Source organism: Mobula hypostoma, chromosome 2 (assembly GCF_963921235.1).
Source record: "Mobula hypostoma chromosome 2, sMobHyp1.1, whole genome shotgun sequence".
In the NCBI taxonomy this organism is placed as follows: domain Eukaryota; kingdom Metazoa; phylum Chordata; class Chondrichthyes; order Myliobatiformes; family Myliobatidae; genus Mobula; species Mobula hypostoma.
The window spans coordinates 203,461,938-203,484,738 of NC_086098.1; the positions used below are offsets into that span (position 1 = coordinate 203,461,938).

Consider the following 22,801-nt stretch of genomic DNA (forward strand, 5'->3'; position numbering starts at 1 on the left):
CCACCCCCCCTACCCCCTACCCCCCCCACCCCCCACCCCCTACCCCCCCCACCCCCCCTACCCCCTACCCCCCCCACCCCCACACCCACCCCCCCCCCCCCCCAACCCCCCCCCCCCCCCCCCCCCCCCCCCCACCCCCCCCCACCCACCCCCCACCCCCACCCCCACCCCCCCCCACACCCACACCCACCCCCCCCCCCCCCCCCCCCCCCCCCCCCCCCCCAACCCCCCCCCACCCCAACCCCAACCCCAACCCCAACCCCAACCCCAACCCCAACCCACCCCCACCCCAACCCCAACCCACCCCAACCCCCACCTATAACAACCCTAAGAAAGCCCTTTTTATAATACAGCATCCAAAATGGTAGGCTCTTAAGTGTGTTCTAATCAAGGTTCAAGGCAACATCATTACTTTTCAATTCTGGTTGCACCCTTGGGGTTAACTAATCACATCATTAACTGTCTGCTTCTGTCATGACCCACAAATGAACGTGATCAATAATCTATTCGTTGCATGTGGATAGATGCATTCATACAGAAATATACATTGCAAAATATAATATCAGCTTAAGAATTTCTCAAATTTAAGGTGGTATTGTGGACATTTGTTTTTTGTTATTGGCTAAAATCATAGGCAGCATGTATGCCTAGTATCCAGTCAAAAGTCAGAGGCTTACAATTACTGGTTGACCTTCAATAAGTTGTTCAGTTGATTTGATTAACCCCACCAATTTTCAATGGGAGTTGGATGAGGGGTGGTTCAATTAATCAGTATGAAGGCGGATTGATCACAAATCGGTAAAGTTATGGTCAGGTGAAAAGTTTTGCTCAATTGAAATAATCCTGTGAGATTGACCTGAAATTTGCTCATTTTGAAAATGGAGATAGTATCAGCAGAAAGAACTTTATGGTAAGAAGGAAATTTCATTATTGTTCTGCTTTCCAAGCAGCTGCTCAGTTCAAAAATGGCAAGCGAAGTTTTGTTCATGATATTGATTTACTATGAAGGTTAGCCCAGTTCCAACTGCAGCTCTAGATAATTCAGAGTAATTATTTGAATCAGCTGTGTGTCAGCCTCCAAGCAAACATCTATAAACAAACAATGGGTGTCTGCTAACTATTGAATCCTGTGCAGTTCCATTTGGTCAAAGGCTTTGTGTTCCTGTCACAAGCAAGTTTAATTTGTGTACGATTTTGGCACTGGAAATATGAAGTAGCATTTGCTTAGGGATTTGCAAAGATTGCCATTGTTTTATTGTCATTTTGCTTCCTGCAGAAATGACATGTGGCTCAGTAGTTATTATCTTGTGATGGCAATTATATTGCCCAGAATGTGCAGCCACTTGAAGAGCAGCCAGTCCACAGAAAATTCCCACCTGTGGTGTATTTCCTATTCAAACTCATGGCAATACTAGCTAGAAGCATGGTGTGACATACATTACAATGGGACCCCTAGAACAAGTACTGTCCATGATATGCTGGAAGGAAAATGCAACAACTTGCAAAGGCTTGATCCTGACTTAGCTGGCTGTCAAACTGTTAAAACACGACTGCTTCTGACAGTTCTGGAGCATTCAGATACTTTACAAAATTTAAATATTTCTATCAGTACTTTGCTTAACTTTATTTAAAAACCCTACAATTTAAAAATTAAGAAAACTTTTCAAGCATTCGCCTCCCAGTAAGATTCCTATGCCAAATTAAACCTGGAGCAGGTTGTAGACTTCCTGGGGTAAGCACTGAGGAACTGAGGGAACTTCCTGCTCTGTGAAATTTCTAAATAGTTGCTTGTGGGTTTGGTACTTTTGTATTCTCTCACATTCACAGAATCGTAATCTTTGCCATCACTCCCCACAAAATCTGGCCAACTGTTGAAGCATTGACTTGAGCAAATGGCATCACAGGTAGTTAGAACCATAAAGAGAGCTTTTGGCATGTTGGCTTTCATAAACTGGAGCACTGAGTACAGGAGTTCGAATGTTGTCTTGACGTCGTATAAGACGTTGATAAGGATAAATTTGGGGTATTGTGTGCAGTTCTGGTCACCTACCTACAGGAAAGGTATCAATTATCTTGAAAGAGTGCAGAGAGAATTTGCAAGAATGTTGCCAGAACTTGAGGACCTGAGTTATAGAGAAAGGTTGAATAGGCTAGGATTTTATTCCCTTGAGTGTAGGAGAATAAAGCGTGCTAAATTATGAAGAGTACAGATAGGGTAAACACGTGCAGGGTATTTTTTCCCCTGAGGTTGGGTGAGAGTAGAACTAGAAGTCATAGATTTAGTGTGAAAGGTGATATTAAGGGGAACCTGAGGGGGAGTTTCTTCACTGAGAGGGAGGTGTGGGTGTAGAATGAGCTGTCAGTGGAGGTGGTGGGTGTGAGTTCAATTACAACATTTAAGAGAAGTTTGGTTAGGTACATGAATGAGAAGTATGGAAGGCTGTGGTCGGGTGCAAGTCATTGGGACTAGACAGAAAAATAAGTCAGTATGGACTGGATGGATTGAAGGGCCTGTTTCCATTCTGCCGTGCTCTGACTATCACGTGGACTGAGAGGAGTCGGCTGGAGACTTGCATCTGTGATGTTGGGGATCCCAAGAAGAAGCCTTAATGGACTGTCGGTTTGGCACTTCCAAATGAACATATTTGCAAATGCTTCAGCCTTTTCTTAAGACGATGTATCTTGGACCCTTTGCTTGCTGAAGATGAGGAAGCAGAGGCACAAAGAACATTAATAGAGTATGTTCATTCTTTCGGCAAGTAACCATGCTATTTCAAGAAATTCCATTACATTTGCCAGACTAAGACGTGCGTTAGTTGGATCCATTGAAGTGTCTAAGCAATAGAAGAGGAATCCATGCAGTGATGACATTAACTGCCATGTCAGATGGGTATCCTCTGAGATGAACTGAAATCCTGATGTCACTAATGTCTTCAATATCATGGGGAATGTTGTCACTACCTGCCAATCTGTATATGTTCAAGTATATCGGATTCATTCGTCATTTTTTCTTTATACTAGCACTCTGTGAGCTCAATATAGTCAACTAGATTACCAAGCACATTCACCTGCTGTGCTCTGTTGCTTGTTGCACAACCCTTATGAGGATCTCCAGGGAAGCAAGAGTCTTCTTCGGCTAGAAATGTGGTATGTTACTAATAAGCAATGGCCGCAAGCTGTCTGTTGTTATCAATCTTTGATTAATTACTTCACATTATTACACCCTGCATCATTCTAACCTCCTCTCAGAATCTTATCATAACTAATCATCACCCTCATAAGACCATAAAATGTAGGAGTAGAATTAAGCCATTTGGCCCATTGAGTCTGCTCTACCATTTCTTTATGGCTGCTGATCCATTGCCTAGTCCCAATCTTCTGCCTTCTTCCTGTATTCCATCATGCCCTGACAACTCAAGAACCTATCAACCTTTTGCCTTAAATATACCCAATGACTTGACCTCCACAGCTACCTGTGGCAATGAATTCCACAGATTCAGCTAAAGAAATTCCTCCTCATCTCTGTTCTAAAAGGAAATCCCTCTATTCTGAGGCTGTGTCCCCTGGTCTTAGATATCCCCACCATAGGAAATGTCCTCTTCACATCCACTCTATCTAGGCCTTTCAACATTTGATAGGTTTCAATGAGGTCACCCCTCATTCTTCTGAATTCCAGAGAGGACAGGCCCAGAGCCATCAAATGCTCCTCATTTGACGAGCCTTTCGATCCTGAAATCACTCTTGTAAACCTCCTTTGAATCCTCGCCAATGTCAGAACATCCTTTTCTGGGTAAGGGGCCCTAAACTGCACACATTACTCTTCAAGTGTGGCCTCACCAGTGCTTTATGAAGTCTCACCATTACATCCTTGCTTTTATATTCTAGTCCTCTTGAAATGAATGCTAACATCACATTTGCCTTCCTCACCACTGACTCCAACTGCAAATTTACCTTTGGGGAATCCCGCACAAGAATTCCCAAATCTCTTTACATTTCAGATTTTTGAGTTTTCTATCCATTTAGAAAATAGTCTTTACTTTTATTTCTTCTACCAAAGTGCAGGACCATACACTTCCCAATTCTGTATTCCATCTGCTACTACTTTGCCCAAATTGTTTAACTATACCACAATCAATCAGCAAAACATTCACATCACTTAATTCCAATCTTTAATGTGGAAGTCTCCAAATTATATTATTAAAGACTCAGGTAAAATTTAAATCCTTCAATGGAAGATGGGGAATTTTTACAGTAGTTAATCTGGAATTAAAGTAATAAATTCTGGATTATTGAAGCTTTTTAGGAAAGAAACCAGAAGAAGAGAGGATGAAAAACTTGTTCAGACATGTAATACTGATCTTACAGTTCCTATTATAATGGCCTAACCACTTAGTTTTATCAAATCTATCTTATCTTCAACAGGCAAACTGCAGTAGGTCAAGAATATAGCTTAAATGCTGTGGTTATCAGTGATGCCCATGTTACAGATGGAATTTAAAATAAAAACTCAACAGAATGGTAAAGAAATGCACATCCAAAGAATTACACCATGATTGCTATGAATTGCACGTCTTCATTTGGTCATTAACTGCAATTCCTAATTCATTACTCCTCTGAAAGCAGTAACTCTGAAACTGAACTTGTTTGGATGGCTGCCCTTTCTGGGACAAAGGCAGTTCATATGGTCATAGTGTCAATGGCAATCTTTATATTAACCAGATTGCAACTTGAAAACTTTGTTTACTTTGGACCTTAGTTCAGGCATTCTCTTGCCTGGTGTGATTAGTAATGCACAGAATCTGCACTGTATTAAAATATTTTTTGTCATGGTGGGGAGATTTTAATTTCCAAAATATTGATTGGCATCTCCCTAAAGCAAGGGGTTTAGATGAGGTGGAGTTTGTTAGGTGTGTTCAGGAAGGTTTCCTGACAGAATATGTAGATAAGCCCACAAGAGGAGAGGCTGTACTTGATCTGGTATTGGGAAATGAACCTGGTCAGGTGTCAGGTCTCTCAGTGGGAGAGCATTTTGGAGATAGTGATCACAATTCTATCTCCTTTACCGTAGCATTGGAGAGGGATAGGAACAGACAAGTTAGGAAAGCATTTAATTAGAGTAAGGGAAAATATGAAGCTATCACGCAGGAACTTGGAAACATAAACTGGGAACAGATGCTGTCGGGGAAATGTACGGTAGAAGTATGGCAAATGTTCAGGGGATATTTACATGGTGTTCTGCATAGGTACGTTCCAGTGAGACAGGGAAAGGATGGTAGGGTACAGGAACCATAGTGCACAAAGGCTGTTGAAAATCTAGTCAAGAAGAAAAGAAGAGCTTAGGAAAGGTTCAAAAATGAGGTAATGATAGAGATCTAGAAAATTATAAGGCAAGCAAGAAGGAGTTTAAGAATGAAATTAGGAGAGCCAGAGGGGCCATGAGAAGGCCTTGGCAAGCAGGTTTAAGGAACGTCAGAAATCATTCTACAAGTATGTGAAGAGCAAGAGTATACGACATGAGAGAATAGGACCAATCAAGTGTGACAGTGGAAAAGTGTGTATGGAACCGGAGGAGATAGCGGAGGTACTTGATGAATACTTCAGTATTCACTACAGAAAAGGACCTTGGCGATTGTAGGGATGACTTATAGTGGACTGAAAAGCTTGAGCATATAGATGTTAAGAAAGAGGATGTGCTGGAGCTTTTGGAAAGCATCAAGTTGGATAAGTCACAGGGACTAGACGAGATGTATCCCAGGCTACTGTGGGAGGCGAGGGAGGAGATTGCTGAGCCTCTGGCAATGATCTTTGCATCATCAATGGAGACAAGGAGGGGTTCCGGAGGATTGGAGGGTTGCAGATATTGTTCCTTTATTCAAGAAAGGGAGTAGAGATTGCCCAGGAAACTATAGGCCAGTGAGTCTTACTTCAGTGGTTGGTAAGTTGATGGAGAAAATCCTGAGAGGCAGGATTTATGAGCATTTGTGGAGGCATAATATGATTAGGAATAGTCAGCATGGCTTTGACTATGACTATTTGTCAAAGGCAGGCCGTGCCTTACAAGCCTGGTTGAAATTTTTGAGGATGTGACTAAACACATTGATGAAGGTAGAGCAGTAGATGTAGTGTATATGGATTTCAGCATTCCCATTTTCCTCATCTGACGTACTGTATAATTTGTATGAAGTATTGGGGCATGTGGCTCAAGATTTGAATGATGAAGCATAAAATGAGGAACAATGGGAAAGGAAGGTGAATTAGAGTGAACAAATGAGTAAAAATTGATTAAGAGGAGAACATTGGACTGCATGAGGAATCGATTTGACTCAATGGCCCAACTAGCCTAATTCTTATCCTATATTGTATGGTCTTAGGGAAAAAAAAACTAAGAATTTTCCTTTTAAAAGGCAGAGCGTTGTCCATGAATGATGAATCCATGCACAACTAAGGCCACAGTGTCAATTTTGGGTGCTCAGTTTAAATAGTTTATCATTTGTGTTTTACATTGCCGTGGGAACTGATATTTTGTGCTGGAATACAAAATACTGGGCAAAACTCCAAGGCTGATCCCAGCAAAAAATGAAAAATACACCCATGTGCACTGTGCAGTTTTAAATAATTTTTAATTTCCAATTCTGCATTCTACTTGTGTATAAAAATGCATATCTATTTAGTGCAGTGAGAGTTTTGCTTAGTGAAACTTGCATGTGTACAAATCTCCACTCGTGGGCATTACAAACTGAGCAACAAGGTGTATTTGCACAAGTAATGGAAGACATTGGGTCTTGGCAGTAGTTCTTGGGCACCATGAGCATTAGAAGTTTTTAAACACCATCATATTTGCTGTAACTTGAGCTTTAGTTTGTAAATAGCAATCAACTTCCCAACACAAAGTACAGCTACGTTTCCCAGGGCCTTTTCTCTGTATGAAGTTATCTGTATTTAGAATTAATTCAGCTGCAGCATGCTTGAAATTATCTTAATGTACTCCACTCTTTGGAGTTCACTTGGGCTATGAAGTTATTAAACTTCTCTCGGCTAGAAGACCATAAATATGAGTCTCAGACTACATCGTTGTTCTGCCTTTTTATTGCTGACAGGCTACTGCATGTAATGAAGGTTCTCATGCTGGCTGACTTCGGAATAGTAATGATAGCAGCTGTGGGTAATGCATTGCTTGGATTGTGTTGCCTCCTGCATTTTCATTCAGTCGGAAAGCTGGGAACATGGAAGAAGTCAGAAGGGAAACTTCATTCTTTGAAAACCTGAACTGTATTTGGTAGCATGTTTGTAATGTTAAAGAGAACTTAAATAAACTTGTGGCCCTTGCTCTGTCAACTTTTTTATTATCCATTAGAACTCAGAAGTCCATTTTAATGTCCTTGATTTCAGGAAAAAAACAATTAAATCCAGTATCGGTGGTTACTCTTACTTTAATATTCAGCCTTTTTTCATTTTGTTTTGAGAAACAAATGCTGAAAGCCATTACCAAGCAACCGATCCATATGTGGCAGGGCCAGTTTTGGTCACAAAATAAAGGCTACAGGACAAATACAGGGACACTCATGCTTTTTGCCCTGCTGCATTGTTTAGAGGTTATACAGTCTGAAGTACAACAGCACAGAAACAGGCCCTTCATCACATCTAGTCCATGCCAAACTATTATTCTGCCCAGTCCGATTGTTCTGCACCCGGCCCAGAGTTCTAAGTCTCCCTCCCATCCATGTACCTATCCAAATTTCCCTTAAATGTTGTGATCATAGCTGGATCCATCATTTTCACTGGCAGCTCATTCCGCACTCTCACTACGCTTTGAGTGAAGAGGTTGCCCCTCATGTTCCTTTTAAATATTTCACTTTTCACCCTTAACCTATGACCTCTAGTTCTAGTCTCACACAACCTCAGTGGAAAAAAACCTACCTGCATTTACCATATCGATATACTTCATAATTTTCTATATCTCTTTCAAATCTCCCCTCATTTCCTTAGCTCTTGGGAATAAAATACTAACCTATTCAATCCTTGCCACTAACTCAGGTCCTCAAGTCCTGGCAACATCCTTGTAAAATTTCTCTGCACTCTTTCAATCTTATTAATATTATTCCTGCAGGTAGGTGACTAGAACTTGAGACAAAACTCCAAATTAGGCCTCATCAATGTCTTGTGCAACTTTAACATAACATCCCAACTCTTGGACTCAATAAACGTGAGAAAATCTGCGGATGTTTTAAGTTCAAAGCAACACACAGAAAATGCTGAAGGAATGCAGCAGACATGGCCTACTTATGACGCCACTTTCAAGGAATTACGAATCTGTATTCCCAGATCTCTCTGTTCTACCACACTCTTCAGTGCCTTTCCACTCACTACGTAAGTCCTACGCTGGTTTGCCCTCCCAAAGCGCAATACCTCACGCTTGTCTCCATTAAATTTCACCTGGCATTTTTCAGCTGGTCCAGATCATCCTGCAAGCTTTGATAGTTATTGTCTGTTTAATATTGTTTGTGTAAACATAATATTGTCTTCTGTAATTTTAAAACATTAAACTAATTCAAATGAAGGTATGGGAGTCCAAAAATATGAATCTAATTTCGAATTTACTTTTGGCAAGGTGCGCACGTATCACCTGGTAGTGTGAAAACGTATGTAATTCATGTATTTATACTTATAACCTGTAATGAATTATTTAACGAACAAGAATGCTTAATCAACATATATAAACACAAAATTATTCAAATGTTATTCAAATATTAAATATTAGCAATAGCCTTTCTTGCTGTCCACTACCCCGGGTCTTGGTGCCATCTGCAAATTTGCAGATCCATTTTACAACATTATCATCCAGATGATTGATATATTGATTTATATAGATGACAAACAAAGACACATTACACTCTTTCATTTGTGCAATTCCTAACCATCTCAGCACATCATTTTTCCACTGCTATCCGACAAGGGAAAAATGACATCCTTTGACATATAATGTCAACATTCTACTTCAGTTTTACTTGAGTCTATTTCAACATACATTTAATCAGTTTTTCTTTATAAAAATACAACTAGCCTTCACTTAAGATTTTAATGGGGAAGGTTGGTAACCCTATTCAAATGTAACAAAAACAGTGCTCAGTGCATCATGTTGCAGCTGGTTTAAACTAATATCTGACAAAAGGAGTATTTAGCCCCTTGTCCCAGCAGCATGCTGAATTGCCATGTCTGGAATGTTGGGGTGGACAGGGAATGGTGTGTGTTGGGAGTCTGGAATAATGGGGGGTGATTTTTGTTGGATCATATAGTGGACACCCTCCATGAGGACCACAACATTGTTGTGGATTGGACCCTTGCGTGCCTCTATGACCCAGAGAACTATGTTGGCTGGAGTCAGCACTTTATGCTTTGGCTCTTGGTAGCATCGCCGATGCCAAACAGGTCAAAGGGTAGAGGACAGACTGAGTGGTCCACTGGTCCTCCAGGTTCAGGGGTTCAGCTTAGGGCTAACAACCCTGACAGGTAAAACAAAACTGGTATGGAAACAGCAGTGAAGAATGCTTCTATATCTGAGTGCGACAGTATTCCTGAGACTTCACCTGGGATCTGCATGCTTGACAATAGTGAAAACTGAGAGGAAGCTACTGACATGATGTTGAAGCCCTGAACACCATCAGAATTGGAGGAACTTCATTGCTGCTAAATGCCAGCAGCATAACAGGCAGTGATAATAAATAATAACAATAATAAGGTACATTTAAGGTGATATGTACTGAGTTTTACACCTCGATCCCAAAGGAACATTGTTTCATTTAGCTGTATACATGTGTGCAGTTGAATGACAATAAATTTGAACTTGAACTAAAGGTGCATGACAGTGTAGATAGCAAGATGTTTCCACTTGTGAGGGACTCTTGAACAAGGAATATTGTTACAAGATAATCTAGCGGTCATTTTGTGGGACTGGTGGGGACTGTTATCGATACAGCATTTTTCCAAATGAGCACCAGATCTCAGACAATTTCAAATATACAGTTGCCTCCAATTACTGCCAAGCCTATGCTGTGTTTGTCCCACACATCACTAGCTTAGCATACTCCTAGTTAGAGATGCACAGTAACTTATCACACAGGGCAGTGAATCTCTAGAATTATGGAGGCTAGACACTGGGGCTATTTAAAGAGGATGTGGATTGTTACAAGATTCACCCCCTTTAATAATGATCAGGAGAGGCACAGAGTGAATCTGTAATTACCGACAACTACCTTTATTGTCTCAACAGAAGAACACGTGAACTTACACAAGCAAATACCTGCGCACACCTACTAAGTTTTCTTGACCTTCCATGAACAGTCAAAGAATAGAAAATATAATACCAGTTAAAAAGGAGTTTTTGCTACTGGCCGCATGTTCCTCGTAGTCCCAACTCAAATCTCCATTTTAACGTGACCCTCTTCAAATGCAATGCTTGTTTTCCTACACTGTTACATATTTGGAGCTCCTGACTCTCATAGTGCTCCACAACTGTTGAACTGATGGATCTCCATCCCATTGCCTCAAGTTCACCTGACCTTTCTGGGTCACCTTCTTACTGGCTCTAGTCCGGGGCTACAACCAACATTGTTCCATGGTTTCTGGACCCTCCACCCCCCAGCCATGTGTATTTGTGCCTCTTATCTCTGACTGGTTCGAACCATTCACTGAGTCTCACGAGATTACAAATTACTTCTTTATAATAGGTAGTACTTGTCTGAGAATGGTCTCAAATTTAGCAGGTCATTACCTGAAGCTCCTTGTGTCCACTTTCAATTGCTCTGATTAGATTATCCCACAGCAAGAATCAGTTCCGAGTTCACAAAATGGCAGAAACAAAAACAATTCGTTTGTTTGCTTCCCTCAACCTTGATTCATCTGAATCCCCTGTTTTAATACCTTTGATAAGCAGATCCTAACTTGGGTCATAGCAGAGAGATCTTGAGGGGGGCTTGGTGGGTGGCAACTGCTTGCTGGGGGTCATCAGGTGGGCACCCCCTTCTTAGGTGTTTCATCAATTTTAGCTCACTACATCTCCACAGGGCTCAACAGTGCGACCCAGCATCCCAGAGGCACTCCCTTCACATCTGGCCACCCATGGGTCATTTTAGGGCCCAGCTGTATTCATTCCTCTTCATTCATAACCAGTGGCTGCTTGGCTCAGCTACCTCTGAGAGGTCTTTTATAGCTTGCTACTAGCCCTGGCCTCGGACTCCCAATCCCTTCAGCAATCTGACCATGGAAATAGCCACAAATCCTCTGCAGCCAACCTCTACTGGGAAAATCTGCACCTTCCATCCACGCCGCTGAGCATCTGTGGTCAGCTCAGTGTATCTTACATGTTTCCACTTGTGCACCTCGTAGGCTGCATCTTCCCAGGGCACTGTGAGCTCTGAGATTACTACAGCCTTCAGACTGCTGGACCACAAGACCAAATCTGGTCTGAGGGTTTGCTTTTATGATTACTTTTTATCTGTAAACCAGTTGGATCATTAGCTGCTAAGGTAAGAGGTGGGGAAGAAGAGACTATCTTTCCTATATATAAAGCTGCCAAGAAAGCACACATTTTTAAAAGGGAAACTTGTGTAATATTACCAGTTTGTTGCAAATATAAGTTAGCCAGAATTTGGTTTCAATCTGACTTTATTATCTGCTTATGGTTTACATTAACCTTACTTGTTTCTAGGTGCCGATGCCTACAAATGGGTCTCAAATGACGGACGTAGATAGTTCATTTAGAGAATTCATTTCTTCTGAACGGGCTGGTCGAAGGGATGCATTACCTGACATAACAGATTTGCAGGAGCCTTCAAGGGACGACGTGGTCAAAAGCAGTTTAACTGTAAACATGACAAAGCTTACAATCAAATCCGAAGGTTTGTACTCATTTCTGATTTAGGGATCTATCTATGATTCGCAAACCCATTAGGGTTGAATACCAATGGAAAATATCCTTTCTGCTTGAATTGCTATGAATCTCTAATCTTTGTGAATTTTATAGGTTATCTTTTGTAAGCATGCCAGCTCAATACATTTAATACTTCTGATGTGATTACATGCAGTCACTCACAAAGATTGGTTAACAATTAGGTTTATTCCAGCTTTTGTGAACTCTGAAAGGAATCACTATGAGGGGGACAGATATGTGTCATATATTCTAAACTGCAAAACTTGTTCAAATCGAAGATTGTATTCTCGGTTCTGTTGCCAGAATGAAGTTTGGAGTGGGGAGGGGGTAAAGAAAGATTTTTTACTTGCTAGCAGTAAAATATACTTTGGATTAGGAACTGTGTTAGCATTGTTTTTGGCATCACTGGCCATGCCTGTTAAATGAATATGACAGCATCTTCGGTCCAGAGATTTAACAATTAGTAGGTTAATTGGTCATTATAAATTGGCCTGTGATTAGGCTAGGGTTAAATAAGTGGGCTGCTGTATGGCACGGATCACTGAGCCAGAAAAACTTGTTCCACGCTGTAGCTTTAGATAAAAAATAAATCTTAAAAGATTTAGTTGTGAGAATACATTAACTATCGATTGAAAAACATTTTACACTATTCATTTTTCTGTCCGGACTTTTTGTTATTCTTTCTGTACAACTTTTTTGACTGCTTTAAATTAAAAACAAAAGCACACAAAAGACTGAGCATTTATTTCCCTCCATAGATGCTGCTTGACTTGCTGAGTTCTTCCAGCACTTTGTGTATATTGTTCAGGATTTCCAGCATCTACAGAATCTCTTCTACAGAAGATTACAGAATATGCCACAATAGTTGTTAAGTAATCTACTATAGCCAAGGCCTGGTGGTTTGCTCATATTTTAAAAATCTCTCATAGAACATCCCTCTTGTATTTTTCTTGGTTTTGTCAAAATATCTATTCTGTTCAATATTGCCTTATTGGCATCTTGCATGCTGTCAGAAAATGGCATCTATATTGTATTTTAATATTTGCTTTTTTTTAATCTATAGAATGCACTGAAGATACAAAGCCTGTTACAGAATCACAGACTCCTTGTCAAGTAGAGAACCAGGAGACATCCCCTCAGTGCAAGGATGGTTGTGAAAACCAATGATGAATGCAAATCTGGTTTTGATCATCCAAGAGCTAAGAATTTCTCAGAATATAATTCATTCCAATACCAAAAGAATATTTTGAAGAGTTGTAGAATTCAAAGGAAATGGTGCATTTGATTTATTGACACCAATTAGCATTTGTGATTTATGTTCTAAACACTGATATATTTTACTGCAGCTAAGGTACAAGATAATTGGTTTCTGTAGATTAAAAATAAAATTGAAGTTGTTGCATTTAATTGAATAACATTTAATGTTTATACAGATTATTTGATTCCTTTCAGATCTCTTGATATGTTAAACCTAGACATTAATTTGTAAGAAATTTGGAAAAATATTATCAGACACTTCATAATATCAATTGGGGACCAGAACTCCACAAAAAAAATTTGTAGATATTCCACTGTGTGATGCAAGTCTTCATTAAAAAAATAGCACATGTTATTTATAGTCAAAGGTATGCAGGTACCATCAGTCATTACATTTGCCCATTTCTGGGTATTTGCAATGGAACTTGCTATGAATAGGTAATCATTTTGGAGCAGTAAATTCTATAGCGGATTTAGAAGCAGTGAACAGAGAAAACAACTGAATTTCTTCCTGACCAATCATTTGAAGACTGGTTAGTGAACATCAGAGTCTGAGCCAGGAAATATACATTAGAATCATTTATTCAATAATATGTACAGGCTCGAGACAGACTTTAATGTACAGAAAATGGGACAGACAGAAAGAAAGTTAGTATTGAAAGAGGAATAAAAGTGAGACAGAGTACACTAATTTCATGCTTGTTGTAATTTAATGCCTCATGTTTAGATGGCCGTATAAAAAAATTCTAGAGTAGCAGGGTAACTCCATATGCTATCTTCTGATTGCCGCATGTAACTAAACATGTAAGATAACAGGATATTAATAATAAGTACTAAAAGTTTCACTTATTTCTACAGCAAAATCCAGTCTCCACTAACTTGCAAAAACATAAGATAAATTAGTTCCTTTATATACAAAGTATCTGGTATTCTAGACATTTTAAATTTCACTTGGTATAGTTGTATGAAAATCAATAAATGCAGTCTAGATTCAAAAGTCTTAATCTACGCATAGTGTAAAACAAATTCATTACACTAGCACATGGTTAAATTGAATACACACTGTTTGAATTGAATGCAAGTCCTTCCAAAGCCAGTTGCTGATCAATTGGTCTGCTTGCAAAAAAATTTATTCTCTCATTGAAGAAGTGGATTTCTTTACTCTGAGGCCTCTTCAGTTTGTGCATCAAAGATTTCAATGTAAAAACTGAAGGAACTGGTTGAAAAAAATAACAAAATCGAAGACACATTTAATCCTTCAGGTGGCCAAAGGTGTATTGTTGAGAGGTAGGAATCGACTTAAGAAGGTGGAATTCAACATAAATAAGTACAAAATGATGCATTTTGGTTGGGCAACAATTTAAAAAATTCTTCCTGGAATGGAAGTACGTTCAGTGCTATGGAAAAATAAATTTGGAGGTTTGTTTTCACAGAGCAATAAAGAGAGCCTTTTTAATTATTTAGTATGTTTTTATGGAAAGGGGATTTTGGGGTTTTATGATACCAAATATCCTAAATGAAATTGTGACCCTAATTTTTTAAGTAAGTCATTGAGGGAGAGGGGGGGAGAGGGAGGGAGAGATAGAGAGAGTAGTGCAGCACAGATACAGGCGCTTTGGTTAATCAAAGCCACACCAATCATCAAGCGCTCATTTTTACATAAGTCCCACCCTGACCTATAGATTTCTCCTCACATCCCTTTGTTGCTTTACACTGTTCACCAGGGGATTTTTTGTTCTGAGTTCCTGAACTTGTAGGCTGTACATTCAAAAACACAAAAATATCCCAATTCACTTCATTGGTGTAGTAACAAATAGAAAAATAACATTGATATTATAAAGAAATTAATAAGGAGGACCAAATAAATGATTAGAACAATGGGTTTGAAGGACTTTCCTGAATTGAGTATGAAGAAAAATTCAGAGTTTGGGCCATTTTCTAGGCAAAGGGCTGTCACCAATAATAATGTGACTAAATTTTATATAAGTTCAAGAGAGTAGAATTGGAGGAATGCAGATATTTCTGACAGAGATGGGGGAGAGTATACATACAGAGGGATACAACTCGTAAGGACTTTAAAACAAGGATGAAAATTTTAAGTTCATGCATAATTGGGAGCCAGGATCAATCATCAAGTACAGAGGAAATGGTTGGATCAGACTTGATTAGAGTTTGGGTAAAAACAGCAGAGAGTATCAGCTGGATTAGTTTGGTCAAAGGTAACACAATCATAGATGAGGGCATCAGAGGCAGATGAGTCAAGGCAGGGATGGTGAATATGTGATAATCTGAATCAGGTTTAGGTCCAAATCTCAGGATTAAGTGGGATGATAGGGTCGTGAACAGTATGTATTGTTTCTGGACAAATGCCATGCCATTGCGTACCTGGGGAAAGAGGATTCACGTGGTGATTTAAGGTTCTGAGATCAGTCTTTCCAATGCTTAGTCATCTGGATTAGTGCTTGGTCCATGTCCACATTCATTTGGAAGGAATTTTGTCCTGTGTTTTCAGAGGATGATGTCAGGCATCAGTGCTTAATTAGATAGGACATTATTTACCAAAAGTCAGTGGAAATACTGTTTATGGAGCATGATTGAAGTTTCCATCAAGATAATAGCAGAAAATTGGGGTAAACACTGTGGACTTTAGCAAAGTTTCAGTGGACAGTCAGAGTACTGTTTATGCCTGATAGGTGAAAATGCAAGGCACTAATCTGCCACCTTGAATGGGTTTAAGTACGCAGCAAGTGGCATTACTTTCTGTGGCAATTTGGGCTTTTATCCATTAGACAATGGGTGATATAACAAAATCTCTTAAAAATGTCAGGTTCCTAGAGAGTTACTCTGGAGAAATTTAGAATGAGTGTCCAAAGAGGCAAGACTAAATGTGGAAGACTTAGAACAGAGTAAGAGGAATCCTGTTGCACAAAATGTCGAACCTTAAGATTCATTTCCATCATAAACAGTATCAAGTTAGTCAGGAATTTCTTTATAGCTGTCTCCTTGGGGATGATTCTTAAACATTGAACTAGAAACTCTAATTAGCAGTTATGAAATGTGGATTTCCTCTGTATTTTTACCAATGTCATGTATAAGAATAATTTTGTGAAAATGCTAGGCTGTTGCTAATGGTGGATGAATGAGAAGGTATAAAAATATGGGAAAAATTTGATTATGCCTTTATATGTATAATTGCATTATTTAAACTGAGAAATTTTGTGAGCAGGTTATTTATCCCTTGAAAAGCTGTTCTGCAATTTAGTGAAATTACTACTGACCATGACTAAAAACCCATAAACCTGCCTTTGCCACATATTCCTTAATATCTTAGTGATAGTTAACAAATTCCACGACACATGCCGGTGATAATAAACCTGATTCTGATTCTGATAGTATATTAGTGTCAGTCTTGAAATTGACAATCCACCAAACAAGCTCTTTGCAGAAGAAACTGTTCCCATCACTCCTGAATGACACGGCACTACTTTAATTTTATTTCCCATTCCCAGCAGCTATAACCAATTGAAGAAGGAGAAATACCACTGGTTTCCTGTAATATCTTGAAAATATAAACTGACTAATTAGCCATCATTAAGCATCAAAATTTCAGGGAACATAAACTTATTTTGCTTTCATATTTCCTTATAACATAGAAGGCCACTTTGGCCCATCAAATTCATGCTGGTCTACAAAGCAATCCTTTTCCCCCCACTAATATTCCAAGTACAAGTAGTTTCCAGGCTATAACAGGGTTCAGTTTCCAATAATTCTTTAGATAGATAGATATGTTATTGATTCCAAAGGAAGTTACAGTGTCACAGTAGCATTACAAGTTCACAGATATGCAATATTAGAAGAGAAGTACAAATGTTTGTAAGAAGAATAAATAAAAAATAAGTTACCTTAAACAGGTGGAGGGGTCATCACTCTGGCTATAGGTTGATTCATTATAGAGCCTTATGGCTAAGGGTAAGAATGACCTCATATAGTGCTCTTTGGAGCAGCGCAGTTGTCAGTCTGTTACTGAAATTGCTCCTCTGTTCTGCCAAGGTAACATGCAAAGGCTGAGAAACATTGTCCAGAATTGCCAGGGTTTTCCGTAGGGTCCTTTGTTCTACCACAGCCTCCAGTATGTCCAGTTTGACTCCTATAACAGAGCAGGACTTTCTAATCAGTTTATTGAGCCTATTGGCATCACCCGTGTTGATGCCATTGCCCCAGCACACTACCGCAGGGAAGATTGTACTGGCAATAACAGACTGGTAGAATGTTTGAAGACGAGGCCTGCATACTCCAAAGGACCTCAGTCTCCTCAGGAAGTAGTGTCAAAAATGTCAAGAAATGAACTGAAAAAAAGCTTCTGAGAGAGGATCACAGAAAATGACTGTGACAGGACAGTGAGCGGTCTCAAGCATTCCCAATTCCCTTTGCCTTAACCGAGCTCCCAATTGCTGTGCAAGGATGAGGGAAGAAGAGAAGTGGAAATATACCATTTACACCTGGTAGAAGATACCTGCAGCCTCACACCAGCCAGCAAATCCATCCCCCCAGTCTCCCAGATGCTCGCTCCTTTGTAGGGAGTTTGTAATCTGGAGAGGACCTATAATTTACCCACATTCTCATCAATTTTGCCTCCCTCCCTCCCCTCCCCCCACCAATTCACTCACTAAACTACCCCACTAGGGACAATTTAGGGGTCAATTTGCTTACAAACCTGCATACCTTGAGGAGATGGGAGCTCCAGGATGAAACCCCTGGCATTATAGAGAGAAAGCACATACTGACAGAACCACGGGGTCAGGGTTGAATCTTGCTCACCGAAGCAGTGGGGCAGTAGATCTGCTAGCTTTATCACCTTTGTGTAATCTAGCCGTACAATTAATCATTTAGAATCGAAGTATCATTCCAAATCATCTATACACTAAGCCTCTAGAAGGACTTGTTACTCTTCGAGGGAGCAGGGTCCAGGAATGCTCAATCTTTCAGGTATGATCCAACCCTGTTTTTGTTAATCTGCAGCATAAAATCTATTCCTTTATTATCCTTTAAATATATAGGACAGTATTACATTAACATTTCAGGTATTTTCTATATTTGTGCATGTTATTTTACTGATCCTTGTGAAGATGCTACCAAGTCCCTTCTGGAGCATCTCCATATCTAAGTTATTGCTTAGAATTTCTGTTTTATCCTTGTGTCCTTGTACTTGTGTATAAGATGATGAGAGGCACTGATCATGTGGATAGTTAGAGGCTTTTTCCCCAGGGCTGAAATGGCTAACACTAGAGGGCACAGTTTTAAGGTGCTTAGAAGCAGATGCAGAGGAGATGTCAGGGTTAAATTTTTTACACAGAGAAAGGTGAGTGCGTGGAATGGGCTGCTGGCAACCATGGTGGAGGCGGATACGATAGAGTATTTTAAGAGACTCCTGGATAGGTACATGGAGTTTAGAAAAATAGAGGGCTATGGGTAACCCTAGGTAATTTCTAAAGTAAGTACATATTCGGCATAGCATTGTGGGCCAAAGGGCCGATATTGTTCCATAGGTTTTCTATGTTTCTATATTATCTCTATTGAAATCTATTTGCCACAGTTATGCCCATTGGCCTATCTATTGATACCTCTTTGTAATCCCCTGCTTCTACCTACTCTGTTTATAATGCTACCAATCGATATGCTATGGAGAAGTTTTCTAGCTCATCATCTGTTTACAATTGTTGAGATTAGTTCAGGCTCATTAATCATGTAGTAACAGGATACCATTAATCATGTAATACTAGTAAAGTATCAACTCTGTCACTACTCTGTCCCTTGGTATTTGGCCAATTTCCTGATGACTGCTAGAACAAAAATGTACATTCTACACAGAATGTAATGCCATAAGGATGTGATGTTATATTTTCTTCCAGTGGAATTCTACACAGGAAACAGTATTGCAAAACTATAATCATTCATTGTCACTTTGGTAAGCTTTTCAGGTACACTAAGCATTATTTAAATTACTTGCATTAAGTTTGCTATTACAAGGTAAGCAATTAGTTGTTTGTATGTGTTTCACCATTCCTATTTAGCAATCTCTCAAGGACCACATTTATATGCATAGTACATCACTATTTCCTTGCTGCACGATGGCATGACATTAATTCATTAGATCTTTTTAACCCTGATTAAGTTGGAGCATTGCCATCCTATATACATTCTCAGAGCTGTCTGGTATATGTGGACTATTTTGTTCTAAACAGCTACAGAAGCAGTGTTTAAATTTTTATTCACAATTAAAGGATAGCTTTATTATGTTCTAGTGTACATTCAAGTTATTTTGTCTAAACAGCTCTAGAAACAGAATCTAAATTAATATTCACTATTAAAGGATAACTTTATTATGTTCTACAGCATATATTCAAGTTCCATATTCTCGCAATGTATGAAATTAACTGTCCCTGTTTAAGAAGGCTTTGCATGGACAGTTAGAATGAGAGTATTTCAGTATGTGGATTTTTAAACTGATAAACCAAGTCTAAAAATGACATTTATTAATAAAGCTATTCATAAAATGCATAAATTTAATAATTAAACAGAAACATTGGGAACAAGAATCCCATTAATTACTGTTTATTTATTTTTCATTGTTATGTAATGTGAATTGAAAAAATACTCAACTATTGATGAAAGAGACTTAGGTATTGCTACATCTTCCTGCTTGAAGCAACTTATGTAAATATGCCTGCCATTTAATAAAGTTATTTATACGATTTATTTTGAAAGTACTATTTATTGTTTGTAATTTCAAGTTTGGAAAAAAATATTTAATTTATGAAAAACAAACTATGAAATGATCTGATGATATTTTCCACCTGAGGTGTGTTGGAACTGCAAACAAGCAAATGCTATTATACTTACATTCATTGTACTACAGGTACAGAAGAATGGAGAGTTCACTATTGAATTAAGTGGTCGCTAAATATTTCATAGCCTTTGTAAAGTTATAGCCGCCTTCTGTGGTTCATCAGTTTTCTGGTTGTTCCTTTGAACTTAATTGTTGCAGAAATACAAGCCATTACCAGCTGTACTTGGAAGAACATTGTCAGCTACCTTTCCCCAAAGTTGAATTTATTGCTTTGCAGCAGGTTTAAGTTCTATGTCTGACGTCACATCAATCTGAAGCCAAATATGCAGTGAAACAAGGGCAAAATCGCATACCACCCATAAATGTTTTGAAAACGAATGCTTTAACTAAACAGATCCTTTCAAAATAGCTCTTTCTTACTTGTCGGTTAGTATCCTCCTGGAAAAGTAGTTTATATATCAAGAAAATGATTTTGAGAATGTACTCAAGTACTTTTGGAAACTTGCAAATTTGCAATTGCAGAAAATAGCAAAAGATGTGTTGTTGAGGAAATGAAATATTGGAAGAGGAAAGCCTGAACACACCTCCTTGCATTATCAAGGGAGGACTTTTCTATCTTGAAAGATTGTGTAAAAAGGTCCCCAGATTCCTTTAAAAATGAAAGGTGATCTTTTTTAAATAAGACTGGCAGTTGAGCCTAGAACCAGGGGTCATATTCCCATGATAATGTTTGTGTCAATTAGGATAAGCATGTATTTGTTTACTAATCGGGTTGTGAATTCATGTATTTCATTTCCACATAGGCTAGTAGTGCTCAGTTGTGTAGAGTCAAAATTCAGAATAGTGGATTTTCAGACTTTTGGGGATGCGGCAAAAGCACGGGGAAAGTGGGGTTGCTGTAGAGGTTCAACCAAGATTGCAAGAAGATTTCAAATACTATTCCTCTTTATGTTCTTGGGACATTTTGTTAAAGCATTTTAACATAGAACATAGAATAGTACAGCACAGTACAGGCCCTTTAGCCCACATTGTTGTGCCGACCCTCAAACCCTGCCTCCCATCTAACCCCCCACCTTAAATTCCTCCATATACCTGTCTAGTAATCTCTTAAACTTCACTAGTGTATCTGCCTCCACCACTGACTCAGGCAGTGCATTCAACGCACCAACCACTCTCTGAGTAAAAAACCTTCCTCTAATATCCCACTTGAACTTCCCACCCCTTACCTTAAAGCCATGTCCTCTTGTATTAAGCAGTGCTGCCCTGGGGAAGAGGCACTGGCTATCCAATCTATCTATTCCTCTTATTATCTTGTACACCTCTATCAGGTCTCCTCTTATCCTCCTTCTCTCCAAAGAGTAAAGCCCTAGCTTTATAATATAGTTGTAACGTGCCATAAGGTTTCACTGCTAATGTAATGTCCTCTCTGTAACGTTTCACTGCTATGGTAATAGTTTCTCTGTAGCAGCAATGTTTGGGTTATGACTAGAGATAACGGGTCTTTGGAATGTGGGCTATCCAATGAGAGGCATGTTGTTCTTTGTGGGTCTGGGAGCAGAGATTTTGCAGTCTTTTGCTGGGGAGAGATGAAGAGAGAAGATGCAAATGGAGAGGGTTGGTAGACTGCTGGACGGAGTGGACTTGGAGCAAGTGTCCGAGGGTCAGCTACGCTCGGAGAAGGTCGATGGGGAACAAATGAATGGAACTGTGAGCTCCAATGTTGCGCATTAGACTGCTTCATGAAAATGGGCCCTTTTCCTTTTTTGTTTCTTTACCAACCATATAGGCAAATTAAGAATTACAAAGCTCAATCGCTTAATCGCATATTGTGTACTGTTTGTTACTTCACGGTGCTAATTTGTAACAGGCGAACACATCATGCAGTATCCACCCAAATAAGATTTCTTAAGTTTGGCTGGGCCGGGGCTGCCTTCCCCTAGACTTAGCTGCTAGCCGAACCGAGGGTTACATAGAGTTTTCCTCTTTCAAATACATTTTAAGAATTAGTCTTTTCATTTGAACCAATTTCGTTAGGAACCATATGCCTTTGATGCCAAAGGTGCCAAAACTTTTGAGCTTGGATGGTCAATTTGATTTAACAGCTGAATTTTTTTTCTGTACACATGGATTTTGGGCAGATGCATTGAATCAAATGATGAACAAGTTTGATACCCATTGCATAACATATCACCAGGCATGCAAAGTCTATAGGAACACTGTTGCCGCTCTTAATTAGCTAGTTGTGGCATAGTAAAAGGGTTTACACCCATTCTGGGATGCTGCTCAACACTGTGGCATCGAGTGCCCTCTTCAGTTGTAGTGTAGGTCCTCCTGTTAGAGTAGGACACTAGCATCGTGTTTAAGAGTTGGTACTGGAAAATAGCTTCACGGGATCATACAGCAAATGAAATATTAATCAGAACATCCCTCAGTTCCAGAGTTTCAGTTCTAATGTCTACAGATGAAATAACTAATGCAGTCAAAATATTACTTGTGAAATAGAGTCTCTGCAAGCTGTTCCTGATGGCAGAGATGCAAAATGCAGCTCAGCACAACAGCATATAATAGACTTGGCGTAACTGATACGGGATCATTGCAAGTGGCAAGAATTCCTCCTGCAGGGCCCATTTTCCTACCCTTTCCTCCATCTCTACACCCTTTGTGAGGCCTGTCCAATTACATATTTTGGCATTGTACTCTGTCATGTTTTGCAAAGGAAAGTCTTCAGTCACAGAACAGTCTACTGGGCTCTCACTGCAGGTTTAATGTGG

At 39.4% G+C, this 22,801-nt stretch overlaps 1 long non-coding RNA gene across 3 annotated transcripts in view; it reads left to right on the forward strand.

Annotated features, from left to right (window-relative positions):
- LOC134342822 (uncharacterized) overlaps window positions 1-19,956 on the forward strand; it is a 75,549-nt gene extending 55,593 nt beyond the window's left edge. For 2 of the 3 annotated variants that reach the window (XR_010017113.1, XR_010017112.1), the window contains 2 exons: window positions 11,705-11,894; window positions 12,990-19,955. This is a non-coding gene — a long non-coding RNA (uncharacterized LOC134342822). Of the gene's footprint in view, window positions 1-11,704; window positions 11,895-12,989 lie in introns of all 3 variants that reach the window. The other variant, XR_010017114.1, reaches the window with a different exon arrangement.
- Window positions 19,957-22,801: the final 2,845 nt, after the last annotated feature.